Raw genomic sequence first — 21,293 nt, forward strand, 5'->3', positions numbered from 1 at the left:
CTACCGATTTGCATCCTATTGAGTCCCTGCTGGAGCAGGTCACTCTTCACTTTTTGCTCTCATTCAGCAGTTTCGCCTGTTCAATTCTAATCTGACTCTAGAACATTTTACAGTAAAGCCCAAGTTTGAGGATCACCCACTTGGAAGCGAAACTGGATCCACAGAGGGCCTTCAGCGTATTTCCACAAAAGGGCTTTGCCTGTGCTGAGGTGCAAATACCCTCATTCTAGAAACATTTCTAGTCATCGTGGGATGGGCTGGAAGTGAGTGTCTCTTTTGAAAAACTGAGTTTTTGTTTCTTACCTAAGCCCCCTTGGTTTCTTACAGAAAAAAAAGATATTCTAAATATGTCACTCTAGCAAGAAGGACAGAGCTCTGGTGACCCAAGAAGTAAGAGAACAAAACCCGAAACAGAAAGATGCACAAAGAATATGAATAGTCTACAGGAAGGTAACATACAAGTATCTCTTAATCTCTTATATGAAAAACTTAATAAGAGAAATGCAAACTAGATCCACAATGGATGGCTTTTCTTTTAACAAAATGAAATTTTGATTTTACCCTTTGGTAAAATCAGAACCAGCATTTGGGGAAATAGGCATTCTCTTGTAGGCATTCTCATATGCTGCGGGTAGAGTGTAAACTTCTATAAAGAACAATCTGTGTCAAAATGAAAACTGCTTATACCCTTTGATCTAGTCATTCTGATAGAAACACTCCCATATGTGCAAATGTATATTTATATATTATATATAATAATATATTATAATTGTATTTTATTTATACACACACACACACATAAAACAACTATAAGAAGGTTGAGGAATGACATTAGCATCATGGCCGTATGAGACATCCCTCTTCCCGCCCCCAACAAAAATGGCATCATGAACAAAAGTGACTTTAAGAGAACTGTGGGATCCACCAAGGGACCCAGGAGGAGTCTTGCCCACGCATGGCATCTGTGCATGCCTGTCTTTCTGATTGCTTGCCTGTCTCTAGTATTCTATTGTGTCCACAGAACCTATTTTTCCCTGTATATTGCAAATTGTATGTTTATAAGTGAAAATGTTAATACATTAAATGATTGTTCATTTTAAAGCATAAGAAAAAAAGACGCACGTCAGTCCTGGCTGTGGACCCTTCAGTGGTCCGCGAGCTTCCTCCAGCCCCTCTCAGGCAAAGAACCTCAACAGATATTCCTCAAAGGAGATATACAAATGGCCAACGAGTATATGAGAAGGTGCTAGACCTCACCAGTCATCAGGAAAATACAAATCAAAACCACAGTGAGGAGCAGGCAAGCAAAGGAACCTGTTGTTTGTTCTCCCTGCCCCCCACCCCTGCTCTGCTGCAGCAGGGGTCCCAATAAAGCCCTGACTGAACTTGGCCTCTGATCAATTTCTATTGATTAAGGAGGCCAAGAACCCTAGTTGGTAACAGATTTTGTGGTGCCCAACGTGGGGCTTGTCCCTTCTGCAGGAGAGGATCTGGGCACCTCTGGGACCACCTAACGCAGCTTCCCCGCGGGTGACAAGTGGCCACCTGAACCTCTTGTTTCAGCATCGCCTCGTCTGGTAAGTCTGCCTTTCTGGCCCCCGAGGGGCCTCAGTACCCTCATTCAGGCAATGCTTCTCCCCTCCCCTTTGTCCCTCCCCATTTTCCCTCTCCTGAAATCTCTCTACTTCTCTCTCTGTCCTCTCCTCCTTCTGTCCTTCCAAGAGAGTGGATGTCGGGCAAGCTACAGCTCCCTCTGGCCGGCAATGGCTCACCGTGACGGGCGACAAGCAGAGGAGGGAGAGGCTCCCTTCACACCTGCAGACCTTGGTCCAGCGGGCTCTCCCTGACTGGAGATTTATGAGTGATAGAGGTTCAAACCTCATATCGTGTAGTGGGCTGTAAGTCCGATCATCCCCATATTCTCACCTTTATTTTCCTGCCGCCAAGAGAAGTCCCGTTGGGAACGAGCTGAAGCGGCAGATTTCTATATACTGGTGCATGCGTGGGTGAGAGTCCCACCTGTGGGTCGGGGACCCACAGATGACATGCAACTGGCTGGTTTCCGGGCTTGATCACCCTGATGGGCAGTGGACAGGGTGCTCCCTCCTTCACTGGTCCTTTCTGGAAGCATGCAGATTGGTACCTGAATAGACAGCCGCAGGGGGCGGGCTGAAAAGGCAATCTCTCTGTCTCTTTCTCATTTTCAGTCTTTTCTGTCCCTCCTCCCTTTACTTCTCCCTTGGTCCTTACCCCTACCCTCCCATCCCCTTAATCCTGAAAACTTCTTGTTTGTGTCTTTAAGTTTTGCGATTGCTTTCTTTGTGATGTAGTTTTTGTCTGTCCAGCTGTCCCTGGAAGTCACTGCCGACATTGTGAGCACATACAAACACAGCCCGCATTGCCTGAGACTCCAGCCTTGGGTTACTTAGTGGGATTTCAAAGAACAAAAAGAAAAGACGGGGGCTTGCATCTCTCTCCTCTGCCTTTGCAATGTAACTCTTCTGCCTGGGCTCTCAGGAACTACCTGATTCATCTGTAGTCCCCCAGACTGAGGGGGGAAAAAAAAGGCCATTTTAAATTCAAGCAGGAAAACTATGAGATCTCTGCTTCTACAGAAATTAACTTGTCTAGCTTAAGCTATGGGTTTAATTAATACAGACCCATCTTTGGAGTCATCAACATAAAGTACAATGCTTTCATTGTATCTAGGGTTACTGGAAGTCAATAAGTGCATATTGTTCCTGTTGTAAAAATCTGTCAACAGGGACAATAACCTGATATGATTAAATTTTTAAGTAAATGTAACTGGGATAAGAACTTTTTGCTAAGCTACATAGGAATAATTATGTTTTGGAAACGTCCATCTAAGAAGCTAAAGTAATTAAGATAGGAATTAATTGTATCTGCAGGCCATTTCAAATAAGATAAACTATTGGAACATTAATTGCTAAACAGGTCTAAATTTACCTACTTTTGTCTTCTTGTGAGAGAGAAATTAAGCTGTTTGGTGCCACCTTGAGATGTTCACTACCAATTTATGGAATGCTAACGTGAAAGACAGTTCATGGTGGCTTAAGGAAAGTAGGATGCGTTAAGAAAAGAAGGTAAAAGGAACGGGAATATATTTTGTTGAAAGGAAAAAGGATGACTTTGTCCTAGAGCTGGCTGTTTCTGAATGGGGAAAGAATAAGGGACAAAGTATGGCTACAGAAAGTTGCAGGTTTGCGGAAGAGGAACATTAGGTACTTTGGTCAGGATTTTCTAAGGTTGGATTAAATTTAATTAGGTAAATGGATTTTATTAAGAGTAGGTTGATGCAAGACTGGGCTTGGTTTCTCTCTCTCGTAAAAAAACAAAGTTTTCCCGGGATCAGGTTCAAAGTCAGCCCCCACCTTTCCCCCCTTCGGGAAGTAGCGATGGCAACAGAGGGGTCATTAGAGTGCACAGCCCCTTCTCAATGGGAGACTTAGGAAACCCATAAGGCAGGTTCTCAGAGAACCCTGACAAGTTTAGGGATGAATTTATCAGGCTGGGATTGACATTCTCTCTCACCTGGCAGGACATCATGGATTATTCTGGCCCACTGTTGTACCCCAGATGAAAAGGAGCGCATACTGAGAAAGCCCAGGGAACACGCAGATGGCCTACTGGCCACCAGTCCACATGGCCAAGTTTATCAGGTAGGTGGGACGCAATCCCAGAACATGACCCATGCTGGACTGTGAAGATTGTGTAGGCCAAGCTAGGATGAGACATTAGCTTACTTGTCTGTCAGAAAGAATGAAAAGGTGTATGGTGAAGCCAGTAAATTACAGTATGGTCTGAGAGGTTACACAGGAAAAAGATGAAAGCCCAGCAGGCTTCCTGAGCCGCGTGACAGAGGCATTCAGGAAGGACACCATTACAGACCCTGAGTCCGCAGAAGGGAGGACACTCTGGGCCATGCATTTTATCACCAAGGCTACTCCTGATATCTGGAGACAGTTCCAGAAGCTTGCGGCTGGGCCCCAAGCCCCGCTGTCAACCCTGAGGAGGCCTTCAAGGTCTGTAACAACCGAGACTTAACAGAGGAGGCCAATGAGGATAAGAGGCTAAATAAAGAAAACGCAGCCTCTGGCTGCTCTGATCCACCCACCACCTCCAGGGGAACCTGGAGGGCCGAGAAGGCTGGACAGACCAAGAAGCCCCTTGGACCCAAACCAGTGTGGCTTTTGTCGGAAAGGGGGGCACTGGGAGGCGGAATGTCCTGGGCGCCCTCCTGTGGGACGCCCGAGCGCCTCCCCGGCTCCAGATCCATCCTCGTGCCTGCAGCGAAGCCTCGGGTCACCCTCGATGTGGCAGGTAGGAGAACTCTTGTAGACGCTGGAGCCGCCTGCTCTGCTCTGACTTGGCCAGCTGGCCCCCTCTCCAGCCATGACTGTGCTGTGATGGGAGTTGATGGACAGCCAAAGGAAAGGCGATTTACCATCCCCTCTTGCCTGTGGAATCGGGTCCATTATTATTATTCACTCCTTTTTGTACATGACAGAATGCCCTGTCCCTTTCCTCGGGAGAGATATGCTAAATAAGTTAGGAGCTAGTATATTCTTAGGTCAGGGTGAATCCAAGAAGGTAATCCGCACGGAGAATGCATCTATTAGTGGTCCCAGATGACCCACCTGTTGGGCATCAAAATATGCCCCAAGACATCCCCCAAGAAATTACAGAACAGGTAGATCCTGCAGTTTGGGATACCTCGGTGCCAGGAAGGGCAAAACGTGTTCCCCCAATAAAAATAAGGTTAAGGCCTGGGGAAAAATACCCCTGGAAGAGACAATATCCTTTAAAGCCTGAGGCCCTGAGGGGAATCCAACCGCTGCTCAGCAGATTCCTGAGACACGGACTCATTAGGCCCTGCCAATCCCCTTGCAGCGCCCCGAACCTCCCCGTACAGAAGCCTAACAGGGAGTGTCGGTTTGTGCAAGACTCACTAGCATTAATGAGAGCTTTGCAATTAGGGAAGGATAAGAAATTAACTATTTTCACTGACTCTAAATATGGGTTCCACGTGCTACATGCTCATGTTGCCAGATGGAAAGAAAGAGGAATGTTAACCACTAGAAGTTCCCCATAAAACATAAAGATCTGATTCTGGTCTGTTAGAAGCAGTGTAGCTTCCTACCCAGGTAGCAGTAATGCACTGCAGGGGCCATCAGAGGGATGGATCTTTTGTGATCTTTTGCGAGCCAAGGGAACAGCAAAGCTGATCAAATTGCAAAACAGGGAGCTCAACTGCAGGAACCTGAACAAGGTAAGGCTCTAGTGATTGGCCCCCACCCTGAACTCCTAGCCTTCCCCAGTTCTCCCCCCAGGAATAAGAAAATGCTGAGAAATGGAGCTCTGAGAAGGGAAGCACAGGCTGGCATCAAAAGGAGGATGTTTCTAATCCCTGAAGCCCAACAATGGAGACTCACCAAGAGCTTACATGACACCACCCACTACGGGAGGGATGCACTATGGGACTTGAGGCAAAAGGCTTTTTCAGGAAAGGGGCTTGAAAGAACAATAAAACAAGGAACGCTTGCCTCGCCTGTAATAACCCGCAGGCCCATGCAATCCCCCCTTCGTTACTCAGGCCAATTCAACGCCGAGGGACATACCCGGGGAAGCCTGGCAGTTAGAGTTCACCCAAATGCCCCCACGATCAGGATATAAATATCTTATGGTGTTTGTTGATACTTTCACAGGGTGGGTTAAAGCCTTCCCCACCCGATCTGAGAACGCCCTGCAAATCTGTAAGTCCCTTTTAAAAGAAAGAATTCCTCGGTTTGGACTTCCAAAGTCCCTGCAGAGTGATAACGGGCCCTCTTTTTATAGCCAAAATCACACAGGGGCTCACAACAGCCCTAGGGCTAGACTACAAGCTACACACCTCTTGGCACCCCCAGTCTTCAGGGAAGGTAGAGAAAATGAACCATCCGTTAAAGAAAACCTTAGCAAAGCTCTGCCCAGAGACTCATGCACCCTGGACCAACCTGCCTCTTATTGCTCTCCTCAGGGTCCGTGTAGCCCCCAGGAGTGGTCTGAAACTTAGTCCCCTTGAAATGACCTATGGGAGGCCTTTTCTTACTACTGACATTCTACTGGATGAGGAAGTGAACCAGACCCTGAGATATATTATTCTAGGACAAGTTCAGAAAGCAATCCAGGACTATGCCTACAAGGCACTGCCAGCTCCCACTAAAAATACAGAGGAAGGAGCAGCTCCTTCACAAATAAACCCCGGGGACCCAAGTTCTTCTCAACATCTGGAAAGAGAGCTCCCCCAAAGACCAACTATTGCCAACTATTACTGTAAAGTAATTTTAACCACCCCCACTGCTGTCAAACTGCAAGGGGTATCTGTTGGGTTCATCTGTCCAGACTAAAGCTTTTACTTCCAGAAACCCCACGGGTCACGACAGAAGAACAGTGCACCTGTGAGCTAGCGGAAGATCTGAGATGCCTATTCCAAAGACAGGTCCCATCAGCAGGTAAGTACAATGATGTAGTGGGTTGGCTCCTATCTCAAGCCTTAACGGGACTTGGGACCTCTCGTTTCCTTGGCTCATGTGGTCTTGACAATCGTCTGGCCCTTGAGTACCTTCTGGCAGAGCAAGGCAGAGTTTGTGCAGTAACTAATACTTCCCGCTGCGCTTGGATCCGTGCAACAGGACAGGTAAAAGTTGATGTTAAGGAAATATAAGCTCAGGCAGAGTGGCTTCATAATTGTGGCAGGGGTGATATCGCCTTCCTTGTCTGGTGGTCAACAGTCAAGGAAGCCCAAAGTTAACCTGGTTCCTTCCCTTTCTAGGCGCTTTAATAGCAATGGTTGTTCTTCTCCTTTTTAGCCTTTGTTTTGTTTAACCTTTTGGTTAAGTTTGTGTCTTTTAGGCTCCAACAGTTTGAAGTAAGGCTCATGATGGCTCAAGAAATTCAGCCCATTCCAGCGGAAAGTGGCCCAGGTCCCTACAGGTCCTTGGAACAGTCAGGTCCTTCTCCTCTAGGGGAGGCTGGGGTCTTTCAGAAGAAGAGACCTTCAGCCTCTTACCCCTTAATAAATGTGTCGAGTCTCTCGGGGGAAGGAGACAGGCTGGGACCTGGGAGCCTGTGCTGCAGGGCTGCAATGCTTGCACCTGGACACACCTCTCCTCAAGCAGCAAATTAAAAGAAACTGTGTGGGACTGAAAATTACTGTGTGCATGCTCAGTTGGGGCAAATTCTAGACAGAAGATACAAAGAGACCAAAAAAACCCAGCTGCCATTTTGAGGAGCCTGGAGCAAAAGCAGGGCACTGCGCATGCCCCCGGCACACAACACCACCTAAGGGGTGGGCAAAACACCTAAGCTACCCCTTCGGCCCAACCCCTGGACACACCCCTGCCCCCTCTCAGGGCGTGGGCAAGCAGGGGAACCTGTTGTTTGTTCTCACTCCCCACTGCCGCAACAGGGGCCCCCATAAAGCCTTGCCTGAAAAAACAAACAAAACCCACAATGAGGTGTCACTCACACCTGTCATCAAAAAGACAAGAAATACGGTTCCAGTTCAAGATGGTGACATAAGAGGACTCTGAGCTCACCTCCCACCATGGACACACCGAATCTACAGCTACATACAGAACATCTTCCCCTGAAAGAAACCCCAAAACTACGAGTGGCCCCTACCTACCAGGCAACCGAGAAAAAAACGCACATTGAAGCAGGTAGGAGAGGCTGAGACAATCTCATCTAAACCCGGTGCAGCAGCCTGCAGTCAACAGGGAACTGACAACTGAGCTTATCCCCGAGGAGCAAAGGGGTTGAACCCCACATCTGGCACCCCAACTTTTAAGACCTGCACCTGAGAGACGAGCCCCCGAAATGTCCAGGTTTGAAAGCCACCAGGGCTTGCCTCCCTGAGACCCACAGGCTATGAGTGAACTGAGAACAGTTCTTAAAGGGCTCACACAGACTCACCTGGCTACCCAGCACCAAGGCCCAGTGCAGAGGCAGCGACTGAAAAGCACCCGATTCGCTTATCTGAAAGCTTTGGCCTGAGGGGCAGGCTTCTCTTTGAACACACAACTAAAGGCCAACTGAAATACTCCACGAAGACTATGGCCTCTTTTTGAATTATGGTTTTCTCAGGGTATATGCCCAGTAGTGGGATTGCTGGAAGTCATGTACCAAAATGTTCATTGCAGCTCTATTTACAACAGCCCAGAGATGGAAGCAACCTAAGTGCCCATCATCGGATGAATGGATAAAGATGATGTGGCACATAAATACAATGGAATATTACTCAGCCATAAAAAGAAACGAAACTGAGCTATTTGTAATGAGGTGGATGGACCTAGAGTCTGTCATACAGAGTGAAGTCAGTCAGAAAGAGAAAGACAAATACCCTATGCTAACACATATATATGGAATTTAAGAAAAAAAAATGTCATGAAGAACCTAGGGTTAAGACAGGAATAAAGACACAGACCTACTAGAGAATGGACTAGAGGATATGGGGAGGGGAAAGGGTGAGCTGTGACAGGGCGAGAGAGAGGCATGGACATATATACACTAACAAACGTAAGGTAGATAGCTAGTGGGAAGCAGCCGCATAGCACAGGGAGATCAGCTCGGTGCTTTGTGACCACCTGGAGGGGTGGGATAGGGAGGGTGGGAGGGAGGGAGACGCAAGAGGGAAGAGATATGGGAACTACCCCAATAAAGATGTTAAAAAAAGACTCTGGCCTTCGGGAGCCACTGTCATGCTTTCCCTCTGCTCCACCCTAGGCTGTGGCGCCTCCAAGAAAGGGGCTTGTGTAGACGTCTGACGCCCTAGCTTTTGTGTCTGTCACCCAGAGAACACATCCCTTGATACCGTGGCTCTGGTGGCCAGCGGGGCTTGTGTTCATGGGTTCATCAGCATGGCAGCAAACAAAGAAATAGTTCTTAACTGGCTGTTACCACAGGGTTCAAGGCAGAGGGAGCAGACAGAAATGCCCATCTCCCCGTCTTCTCCTAAAAGAGATATTTGCAACCTGTAAAAGCTTCTACATGAGGGCTTGGCTTCCAATCAGCCTGAATCTAGGTGCTGACTGAAATCCTCCCCTGACAGGTCTTGGCACACCCTCCACTACTGCAAGCCACTAAGAATAAAGGAGGCTTCTTGGACAATCAATCACAAAGGTTTGAGAGATATCCAAGAGCTAGGGCAGAGTTGAACGATAAGGTTCATCTCCTACACAAAGCCACTCCTTCAAGACTGGGAGAGGTAGTTGTTTCATCTAACGCATATAAGCCATAGACTGTCAAGGAAAAATGGAGAAACAGAGGAATATTTCCAAAGGAAAGAATAAGATCAAACCTCAGAAAAAGACCTTAATGAAATGGAGATGAGTAATTTACCTGATAAAGAGCTCAAAAGAATGGTGATAAAGATGCTCACAGAGCTCAGGAGGAAAATGCATGCATAAAATGAGAATTTCAACAGATCAAAAATATAAGAAAGTACCAAATAGAAGTGACAGAGCTGAAGAATAACTGAACTGGAAAATACAGTAGAGGTGTTCAACAGCAGACCGGATGAAACAGAAAAAAAGGATCACTGAACTCAAAGACCGGGCAGTGGAACTCATCCAATCAGAACAGCAAAAAGAAAAGAGAATGAAGAAGAGTGAAGACAGCCTAACGAGACAACATCAAGCAAAAGGGGTCCCTAAAGAGGACGAGAGAAAGGGGCAGAAAACTTAATTGAAGAAATAATGGCTGAAAACTTCTCTAACCTAGATCCAGATCCAGGAAACCCAGAGAGCATTAAATACGATGAACCCAAAGAGACCCACACCAAGATACATTATAATTCAAGTATCAACAGTTAAAGACAAGGAGAGAATCTTAAAAGCAACAAGTGAAAAATAACTTATGTACAAGGGGAACCTACGAGACTATCAGCAGGTTTTTCAGCAGAAACTTTGCAGGTCAGAGGGAGTGGCGTGATATACAAAGAGCTGAAAGAAAAAAAAAAACTGCCAACTGAGAATACTCTACCCTGGAAAACTGTCCTTCAGAACTGAAGGAGAGAGAAAGAATTTTCTAGACAAGCAAAAGAATTTCATCACCACTAGACCAGCCTTACAAGAAATGTTAAAGGGAGTTATTCAAGCTGAATAGAGAAGGTGCTAATTCGTAACAAGAAAACATTACAAAGTAGGCATCTCACTGGTAAAGGTAAATATACAGTAAAATTCAGAATAATCTAATGTCATAAAGGCAGTGGGTTAATCACTTGTAAAGCCAGTATGAAGGTTAAAAGATAAAAGTAGAAAAATAACTATATAATTTGTTAGTGGATACACAAGATAAAAAGATGTATTTGTGACATCAAAAGCATTGGAAAATAAGTTATTAACTTAAAATGGACTGTTGCAAGTTGTTTTACATAAACCTCATGGTAACTACAAAGCAAAAACCTATAGTAGATAAACAAAATATAAAGATAAAGGACTCTACCACTACAGAAAATCATCAAACAACAAAGAGCAAGAGAAGAGAAAGGAACAGAGGAACTACATAACAACCAGAAAGAAATTAACAAAATGGTAATAAGTACATACCTATAAATAATTACATTAAATGTAAATGGACTATCTCCAATCAAAAGACAGAGTGGCAGGACTTCTCTGGTGGCACAGTGATTAAGAATCTGCCTGCCAATGCAGGGGACATGGGTTCGAGCCCTGGTCCAGGAAGATCCCACACGCCGCGGAGCAACTAAGACCATGTGCCGCAACTACTGAAGCTTGCATGCCACAACTACTGAAGCCCGCACGCCTAGAGCCCGTGCTCCACAACAAGAGAAGCCACCGCAATGAGAAGCCCATGCACCACAACGAAGAGTAGCCCCCGCTCGCTGCAGCTAGAAAAAGCCCGCGTGCAACAACGAAAACCCAACGCAGCCAAAAATAAATAAATAAGTAAATAAATAAAGACAGAGTGGCTGAATGGATATAAAATATGACCCATCTATATGCTGCCTAAAAGAGACTCACTTCAGCTCTAAGGACACACAGAGACTGAAAGTAAAGGAATGGAAAACGATATTCCATGCAGGTGGAAACCAAAAGCAAGCTGGGGTAGCTGTACTTATACTATAAGACAAACTATAATAAGAAACAAAGGTCATTAATATAATGATAAAGGGATCAATTCATCAAGAGGATATAACATTTGTAAATACTTATGCACTCAACATAGGAGCATCTAGATATATAAAGCAAATATTAACAGACCTAAAGGGAGAAATAGACAGCAATACAATAATAGTAGGGGACTTCAGTATCCCCCATCAATAATAAATAGATCATACAGACAGAAAAATAAGGAAACACTGGACTTCAACTACATGTTAGACCAGATAGACTTAACATTTACAGAACATTCAATCTAAAAGCAACAGAACACAGATTCTTCTCATACGTACAGGAAACATTCTCCAGGATAGATAATATGTTCGGTTCCAAAACAAGTCTTAATAAATTAGAACACTGAGATCTTATCAAGCAGCTTTTCTGACCACAATGGTATAAAAGTAGAAATCAATTATAGAATAAAACTGGAAGATTCAAAAATATGTGGAGATTAAACATGCTCCTGAACAACAAATGGTCAAAAGAGAAAATCAAGAAATAAAACATACCATAACTTGCGGGATGCAATAACATCAGTTGTAAGAGGGAAGTTCATAGTGATAAATGCCTCCATGATAAAACAAGAAAGATCTCAGATAAACAACCTAACTTTACACCTCAAGGACCTAGAAAAAGAAAAAATAAAGCCCAAATTTAGTAGAAGGACTAAAAGCTGGTTTTCTGAAAAAATAGTAATGTTCAGCTAGATTCAGTGAAGAAAAGAGCCGTAAATAAAATCAGAAATGAAAGGAGGTATTACACCTATTACAGCAGATCATAAGAGACTATGAACAATTATACACCACCAAACTGGACAATTTGAAGAAATGGATAAATTCCTAGAAACATACAACCTACCCACACTAAATCATAAAATAAATAGGAAATCTGAACAGACCAAGTACTAGTAAAGAGATTGAATCAGTAATCAAAAACTTCCCAAGTACTAGTAAAGAGATTGAATCAGTAATCAAAAACTTCCCAAGAAACAGAAGTCCAGGACCATATGGCTTCAGTGGTCTTTCTTTCTTCATTTAAAGAAAAATTAATAGCAATCCTTCTCAAACTCTTCCAAAAAATAGGAGAACACTTCCAAACTCATTTTACAAGGCCAGTATTACCTTTAATACCAAAACCAGACAAGGCCACCACAGAAATCAGAAGCCAGTATCACTGATGAATACAGATGCAAAGATCCTCAACAAAACATTAGCCAACTCTTTTCAACAATATATTAATAGAACCATATACCATAATCAAGTCGCATTTATTCCAGGAGTGCAAAGACGGTTCAACATCTGCAAATCCGTTAATGTGCTACACCACATTAATAAAATGAAGGATAAAAATACTATCGATAAATGCAGAAAAAGCATTTGACAAAATTCAACATCCATTTATGACAGAAAATTTGGTGGGGGATTAGGCCTCGAGGGCAGAGCTCTCATGAATGGGATTAACGTCCTTATAAAGGAGGCCTGAGAGCTCCCTTGCCCCCTCTGCCACGTGAAGATACAAGAAGAAGTCTGTGACCTGCAAGAGGGCCCTCGCCTGTCCATGCCGGCTCCCTGACCTTGGACTTCCAGCCTCTAGAACCTTGAGAAAAAAATTTCTGTTGTTTAGAAGTCCCCCAGTAGGTGGAATTTTGTTATGGCAGCCCAAACAGACTAAGACCCCCTGGTACATAGTAAATGTCCACTAAATGTTGGTCGTTATTATGGTATAGAGTTCAATCTCTTAAAACCCTTAAGACCTTTGTGACTGGACCCAGCCTGCATCTCCGGTCTTACTTATCATCCTTCTGTTCACACACTTTATGCCCAAAGCAACCTGGCTCTAGTTGTTCCCCAGTATGTCTGTTCTTTCCCATCTCGGCCTCTGCGTGCTCTTCCTTCCTCCGGGAGGGCTGGTCGACCCCAGCTCTGTCTCGCAGTCCTAGAACCATTCTGCAGGTCCACCCCCACGACACTTTCCATGGGTGTCTCTCCAATTACACACAACGTTTCCTACTCCCCCATCTCCACAGCACGCAGAGCTATTCATACAGCACACACCAAGCACCACACAGCCCCGGGGGTACGTGCACTACCCTCGTCACATCGCGAACTGCCGAAGGCCTATTTCACCATGGTCTTGTAGCCTTGTTGCCCTGGCCATTTTAGGCATACACTGAAACATCTGAATCAAGTTATGTGTTCCAAAAATATCTGTCATTTAACAAAGAGCTTTTGCCACTGTTAAGGGCGTTGGGGGGAGGGAACATGTGCCACACTGCACTCTTCTGGCCAAAATGAGCCCCTCGAAGAGAAGGTGCTACAGGAGACTCTAGAGAACTCATTATTTATATAGTATATGACCAGATATCATCTATATAACTTTCTGACAGTTTAATATGGCCACGTACTAGGCTCAGCACTTTATATCCACTCTCACTAAGTCACGATCATTCTCTAAGTTATGACAGATCCTTGAACCAAGAACAAGATAAAAGAATCCAAGCAAAGTCTATTAAAAGAAGAGGACTGGGTTTTGCGGGGGGACTGACATGTACACACTGCTGTATTTCAAATAGATAACTGGGGCTTCCCTGGTGGCGCAGTGGTTGAGAGTCCGCCTGCCGATGCAGGGGACATGGGTTCGTGCCCTGGTCCGGGAAGATCCCACATGCCGCAGAGCAGCTGGGCCCGTGAACCATGGCCGCTGAGCCTGCACATCCTGAGCCTGTGCTCCGCAACGGGAGAGGCCACAACAGTGAGAGGCCCGCGTACCGCAAAAAAAAAAAAAAAAAAAAAAATAACCAACAAGGTATTGCACAGGGAGCTCTGTTTGATATTATGTGACAACCTAAATGGGAAAAGAATTTGAAAAAGAATAGATACATGTATATGTATAACTGAATCACTTTGCTGTACACCTGAAACTAACCCAACATTGTTAATCAACTATACTCCAATATAAAATGGAAAGTTAAAAAAGAGGACTGGGTTTTAATATGGCTGGCTGTTCATTTTGAAAGGACAGAATCCAATAGTGGGTTGGAACATAACATCAAAGAGAAGGCTGAGTTACATTTTATGACGTTCTTCACACGCTGCATTTTAAAATAATAAATGAGAGCAAACATGGTGGGATGCGACAAGCTCTGTGCTCTTGGTGGAACGTTAGTGCACATCTAAGACATCAACACTCTTCATAGGCATCCCTCAGACCCAGGGCCCAGCTGTTCCCTACTCTAGGGAGCTAGAGCAAGAGGAAGACCACCTTGACAATGGCCTGAAGAAACCAAGATGAAGCAAAGGGACAGCCGGAAAGTGTGTCTGTGGGGGTTGGGGTGGGGGGGTAGTTATTAAAATGGGATGAATGGGATGACTGGAGTTCCTTGGTGAATATGTCACTCTCAATCCCTTAGCGTCTCTTTGACATGGGTAGGGTTTGAGCTGGAGCAGAAAGACATAGAAGGACTCTTGTCCAATGTCACCAATAGCAAAGCTGTGACCCAGGACCCCTTACCAAGTAGAAGGTCTTTATCTTTCTGGAAAGTGGGCTCTGCCTGCAAATAGGAAGGGCTTCGGCCCTAGGAATAAGAGGCTAACCCCATAAAATCATGAAGCCATTGTCACAAGTGTCTCAAGCAGGCCTCCTGAATCCTGGCCTTCACCTCTTGAGAAAGCATGAATTTCTACACAACACCTGTGCTTTCAAATATATGTTTCTTTAAGAAACTACCCTTTCTCTGAAATGCTTTCCAAATGAAATCAATCTCTTTAGAAACTGCTTTTAAAATATACATATAAAAGGTCAACACACTTGCTCATTTAATTTTGTGTGCTTTATAAGAGGCTGAGAAGAGGAGGGGGAAAGGCCAGACCAAGAGGAAACACGTATTGCCACGTGCTCTTTGAAGAAGAACCAAAGAGAAGCAAATGATCATTTGGGGCAACCGTCAAGCAACTGATTGCTAATGGGCAGCCCCATCCTCAGGACCACATCACACCAGCTCTGACTGGCTACAGAGGAGAAAGCCCTTGCCTGTCAGATGTCTAAGCCCCCAGCATCCACTTGTGGCTGAGTCGCTTTTCTCTAGAAAGCTCCAGTGCTTCAGGGTGGATGGGAAGGCTGTCATAGGGGAGCCTGCCCTTTTATTCTCAGACAAAAGGTAGGCTGGGATACCCATTCTTTACCTTCTTTTTAAAGTAGCGTCTTTTTAAACTATAAAAAGCAACATATTTTATTGTACAAAAACTTTTTCAAATTGAGACCAAACAAAGATCATCTGTAATTCTGTTGCACTGAGATAGCCACTGCTGACATTTTAATACATCTCTTCCTAGGACTGTTTCTATTGGTATACATAAATATTTAAACGAAGTTGGACTCATGCCATTATTAGACTTTCTGATGTGATTTTTTCCCTTTACTATTTTATCATGATTATTTTCTGGACACTTGTACACTTCCATGGAGCATTTCAATGGAAGCTGGGGGAGGGGGAGTCAGGTGGTTCTGCCCAGCTGCCGTTGAACTGAAAAACTCATCCCTAGTTGTTAATCTTCCTCCATCCTTATAACCACAGGCCAACAGGGAAGGATGCCAAGATGGGCGTTTTTGCATCTGTGGGGCTGAATGATCTTAGGGTGGCCTTTCGGGTGGTCACCAGCCTCCAATGACAGGACAAACCCATGAGAGTTTCTCACCTGTGCTCTACCTAAAACCTTCCCATGTGTTCTCTGCTGTCCCCAGGAATCTCAGGTGCTGTGGGAAAGTTTTGCCATCAAGATCTTGAAGGGTTAAGGAACTGAAGCCATGTTACCATATAGAATCCATATACAATACAGAATCACCTCTAAATGATTAGAGAAATCATTTCTAAATGGTTTCCACCTCCATATGTTCGTTCATTCCAGCAAGAAGCATTTATTATACCATGCCTGGCACTGTACGGTGTAGAAAGTTCTCCCTGAGTTATTCCTCAATATACCACTAAGCTCTGTATCTACTTAACAAAAAGTGCATTAAAAATTACTATTTCATGGCAGCAGACATACCAAAGGGTCCCTGAGAGGATTCTTGCCTTCACAGCTGCTTTCAATTTAAATAACCCTATACAGACAAAACAAAATGTACTTTCTGAAATGTTAAAAATGAGGCAAGTCCCAAAGTGGTAACACTGACCAACAGCTTGCCTTTTTAACACTTTGCTCCTGTTCTTGAGATTCAAAACAGAGAAAGGAAAAAAAAAGGAGAGAATTAAAATCTAGAACAGAGGCCAGCAAACTGTGGCTTGTGGACCCGATCCGGCCCACCACCTGTTTTTGCTAATAAAGTTTTATTGGAACACTGACACGTTCCTTTGTTTACATATGGTCTGTGGCTTCTTTCCCACTACAATGGCAGAGTAGTTGCAACATAGACTGTGTGGTCTAAAAAGTCTAAAATGTTTAGTACCTGGCCCCTTGTAGGAGAAAATTCTGGAACCCTCATCTTGAGAGAAGCTCAAGGCAAATGGAGATGCAAAGGCCACAGCTGACAACTGGATGAGTTTGGAGGGAAAACAGCCAATAAAGCATGGAAGAGGGCAAAGGATGAAAAAAGCATCGGGTCCCAGAGTTTGCCAAGACCCTCACTGCCCACCCTTCACCCTTTTCACACCACTTTCGAACACTGATGTGCAATCACTGCTTTGGGCTGCCAGGTCGCAGCTCAAGTTCTCAGTGATTCTTGTCAAGGAGCCTTTGACTCTCAACAGACTGCTGCCAATTTCAAACCTCCAGATGGAAGTTCACAAAAGAGCTCTTTCCAAAATGGTTATCCCACTGTTTCTGAAGTGCTTCCCCAGTGACACTGGAAATATACGCTTTCCGGAACCTACCCGTGTGCACTGCCCAGGAGCAGCCAATCTCAGAGTGAGAGGCACTCTGAAGTGGGTCGCCGGTCACACAATTTGTCAGTTCTGAAAAGCTTACACTGCATGGTGCCTTCTGAGCCAGTCAAGGCCAGAGGCTAAGACTCCTTCATTCTCCGTGTGATGCAGGAACTCCTGGAGGGTTGATGGTGAGCCCAGAGGCCTCAACCCAAGTTCTTGCCAGTTCTCTCTCACCCTGTCTCTTCGTTCCACCATTGTTTTAAACCTCTTAGAGACAGAGGAATGAGGAGGCGAGCAGCAGAGTCAAGTCAAAGCAGAATGGTTTCCTAAATGATTCGACAGCAACAGTTTGGATGACACCCAGCACTACCGAGAAAACTCCCACGCCACAGAAGTGACAACAGCGTGCTGCTTCTGCGGACTCTCTGGAGAAACAACCTGAGGTTCCTATGACTGTATTTGACTTGGCATCTGGTCCTTCCTGTGCTCCACCCAAAGTCAGAGTTGTCTCCCTGTGCCAGGAACCCAGCAGAAGCGAGAGCAGATGCCCCAGACAGGCTGTGGCTGAAGGCGAGGGGTGTGGAGGATGGGCAAGTGGAGGTGGGAGCAGGCAGGCAGGGGGTCAGGGGACAGAGCTGGGGCAGCAGCACCCTTCCCACTGGGCAGTACTGGCTCAAGGGCTCCCCCAACCCTCCCTTCCTTCTCCCTTCCCCCCACTCTCCCCAGACAAGCCAAGGCTGTCTGGCCTCCTGGGTAGGAGCCTGGTCTTCAGAAGCAGGCAAAACTGGGATTGCCTCCTGGCTGCTCCTTCACGTATGGCAGGGCCTCCTCACCTGCAACAATGAAGCTGCCTTAGTTCACTCTCTTTTTTTTTTTTTTTTTTTTTTGCGGTACGCAGGCCTCTCACTGTTGTGGCCTCTCCCGTTGCAGAGCACAGGCTCTGGATGCGCAGGCTCAGCGGCCATGGCTCACGGGCCTAGCCGCTCCGCGGCACGTGGGATCCTCCTGGACCGGGGCACGAACCCGTGTCCCCTGCATCGGCAGGTGGACTCTCAACCACTGCGCCACCAGGGAAGCCCTCACTCTCCTCATTTATACAACGGGGGTAATAATGCCTCCACCATCCACTTGCTTTGAAGATTAAAATCACATAACAGATGTAAAAGCATCTGACATAGCGCCTGACATACAGTAAACATACAGTAAATGAATCTTTATGACTGTTCCTCACCTGAACTTGAGCTTTCCTGATTGAACTACTCCTTCATAACCACACTGGGCTCCCTCAAATATCTATGCCTTTGCATGTGCAGTTCCTTCTGCTTAGAAAATCTCCACCAACTACCCCCCAAATCCTTATCCAACTGACAAAATTCTACTTATTCTCCAAGCCTGGGTTCAAGGGTCACCTCCCCTGTGAAGCCTTCCCTGATTCCTCCAGAAAGAGCCATGTAATCTTTCCCCAATTCTATTGTCAAGTTTATCACACTGTGAGTCTGACTCTCTCCTGGACAAGTCAAAGCCCCTCAAATGCAAGGGTTCCATCTTTTCATCTTTGTATCCAGTACCTGGCACTTAATCAAGGAAGGGATGCAGGCTGAAATAAAAACAAGTTCAGTGACTTAAAAATGAGCAACAGGGCTTCCCTGGTGGTGCAGTGGTTGAGAGTCCGCCTGCCGATGCAGGGGACACGGGTTCGTGCCCCGGTCCGGGAGGATCCCACATGCCGCGGAGCGGCTGGGCCCGTGAGCCATGGCCGCTGAGCCTGCGCGTCCGGAGCCTGTGCTCCGCAACGGGAGAGGCCACAGCAGTGAGAGGCCCGCGTACCGCCAAAAAAAAAAAAAAAAATGAGCAACAAACGGAGAAGCAGGAGCCACCTTTGGAAAGTAGGTGCAGGGTTCATTGTGATCCTTGTGAAGTCCTATCCCAAGTCTGTTCTGACTCCCTGTTCTGGTGAGATCAGGAACTGGCTTTAATGATCCCTGAAGTTAATGCATTTTCTTTCCTGATTCTCTCCCAGGCCCCGGTGACTAGGTTATTTTGTGTATCCTACACCAAATCCGTAAGAGCTGCAGGACATAATGGAGGTGAAAAAAGACTGAATTTTCCCGGGGAGATGCTGGGTTACAGGAAGCCCAGGTAAACTCAGGACACAGATCACGTTTCAGAAAGACTCCAGAGATGGCAGAAGAGGACAGGGTCTTCAAAGGCCAGGGCTTAACTCTTGAATCGACCATGATTAAAATCAGGAGAGACTGCGCCGCCTTGGGTCCATTCTGCGCCATCACAGAAAGGGAAGTTTACCGATTACGTTCGGTTACAGAGAGAGAAAGGTAAATCTTCAGATCAATGCACCGGAAAGCACTGCCAAGGTGAGGTCTACATAATGCTCATCTCACGATGCTCGCATGGGGACAAAAGGGGGTTTTTTGGTCAAAGAAAGTTCAAAAATCCTGCATATTATGTCTCCCTCTTTGATACGATACACATTAACCTATCAACCATACACGTTGGTCCTGCATTAAACCAACCTCCGTAAATGTTTTACACCCATTCTCATGTGACTGTGGCAGAGCCCCCCAACAGGCAACAAGAACGGATTTCACGTGTTGGGGGGATGTCCATCTTCTTAGGCCTGGAGGCAGCCAGTCCACTCAGCTACGAGCAGCCTGCTACACGGTCCTCAGGGCTTTCTTTATCAATGTCCGTTACAAAAATCCTTTCCTGTTATGGTTGGAAAAGGCATCATGGGTCTAGGAGTTCAGTAACTTTTAGAATAAATTTTGAAGATAATTAATGATATTTTAATTACCACTCATACATAAATGAATAAATGTCCTCATTGCATCCCACTACACACACTCTCTCTCTCTATATAGATCTATATAGAGATATAGACATATATCTCTATAAAGAAAGAATATTAATCACTCAATTGTATGCACGTGGACCTTGCTGATGGGAACTGAACTTGTTCCATTCTGTGACACTTGGATCTAGGTTCTAAGCGTCTCGCGGGGGAAATCAGTATCTCCCCAGGGAGTTTTGCAAACATCATTTTCCACACTGTCCATGATGGGAGGATGACTGGGAAGCACTAGGTCATGGAAGACTGATTCCAACCCCCAAGGCTTTTCTAGACCTACCAAAGGAGGTAAAACTGAAACCACAGATCCTTGCGTGAGAAGGCTGCTAGCGGCTCTTATTCAGTTCCGAGCACTTTCCACGGTGCAAGGGAGAAAAGACTCCCCGGTAAGGTCGAAAGGAGGGTGTGATTTTTTTAGGTTCCCAGAAATTCATTCCACACAGTGGGCATCACAGTAGAAGGATGGGCACCTCCATCTAGTCCCAGTCCTGCCACTGATGAGTTGGTGACTTTGGCAAGTCATGGTCCTCCCTGAACCTCAGTTATAGCCTCAAAGACATCTTCCGATGCCTCTGAATGTTTGGTCCAAGCCTCCTTGGGCATTTTAGTCCCTAGTTGTCCAGTTCTGGCCAGGGCTGGGATTCTCCCCCATGAAAACAGTGGGAGGAAAACAGACCCACAGTAGACTTGCCAGTGCAGGAGTTCCCTTGGGAGGCATGGGTGCTATTCATGGTCACTGGGATCTCAGGATTTTATTTAAAGAACTGACCACCGGCCTTCTGATGTGCGTGCTCAGCCTTCATGGCATCTCGGGCTATGCGAGAGGAAGAATGAAAGGGCCTGATGGTGTGGGCACCTCCAAACCCAGCAGTCGACAGATGTGCGACTACTGGCGATGGGGGCCAAGTTCATTCCTGCCCCAGCCATGGGTGTGCAGACCACTGCTGAGTGGTCTGCACAGAGCCACCGACTGGCTCCTTAAGCTCCAGGCCTCGGGTCACTGCTGCTGCCCAAGGGAAGAGCAGGCTAAGGTGAAGCTTCTCCCTTGCCCTGTGGACCTCTGAACTCAGTCCAAGGTGACCTAAAGGCAGCTCCTCTGATCTCAAGGCATCCGGGTAAGGCTGCTGAGAGTAGGAAGGCTGAACCACGGATCACGGGGGTCCCACCAGGGAGGGGAAGCCTAGAGCAGAAACTGGCCCAGAGGCAAGCCAGCCTGCTCTGCCCCTGCTCTCTCTCCAAAGGCATCACTGGCCTGACCCATCTGGGTCCGAGGCTCATTTCCCTGGGGCCTTTCACACTCACAGGTTTCAAACATTCAGTATTGTCTCCAGCCCTTCTGAAAAGGGCAGCTAAGGACCAGGCTCTACTTTTCCTCCTGATGTGT

At 46.0% G+C, this 21,293-nt stretch overlaps 1 protein-coding gene and 1 long non-coding RNA gene across 6 annotated transcripts in view; one reads left to right on the forward strand and one right to left on the reverse strand.

Annotated features, from left to right (window-relative positions):
• The window catches only part of LOC117311161 (uncharacterized), a 72,978-nt gene extending 64,362 nt beyond the window's left edge, over positions 1-8,616 (forward strand). Inside the window, exons 6-10 of one of the 5 annotated variants that reach the window (XR_012330382.1) lie at positions 328-450; positions 1,483-1,577; positions 3,560-3,680; positions 6,423-6,512; positions 6,899-8,616. This is a non-coding gene — a long non-coding RNA (uncharacterized lncRNA). The remainder of the gene's footprint in view (positions 1-327; positions 451-1,482; positions 1,578-3,559; positions 3,681-6,422; positions 6,513-6,898) is intronic. The other 4 variants (XR_004525370.2, XR_012330381.1, XR_012330384.1 and 1 more) reach the window with 4 other exon arrangements.
• Positions 1-21,293, reverse strand: part of CCDC3 (coiled-coil domain containing 3) — a 101,623-nt gene that overhangs the window by 2,159 nt on the left and 78,171 nt on the right. The window lies entirely within an intron of this gene.

The sequence above is a fragment of the Tursiops truncatus genome, chromosome 2 (assembly GCF_011762595.2).
Source record: "Tursiops truncatus isolate mTurTru1 chromosome 2, mTurTru1.mat.Y, whole genome shotgun sequence".
NCBI classification, from domain to species: domain Eukaryota; kingdom Metazoa; phylum Chordata; class Mammalia; order Artiodactyla; family Delphinidae; genus Tursiops; species Tursiops truncatus.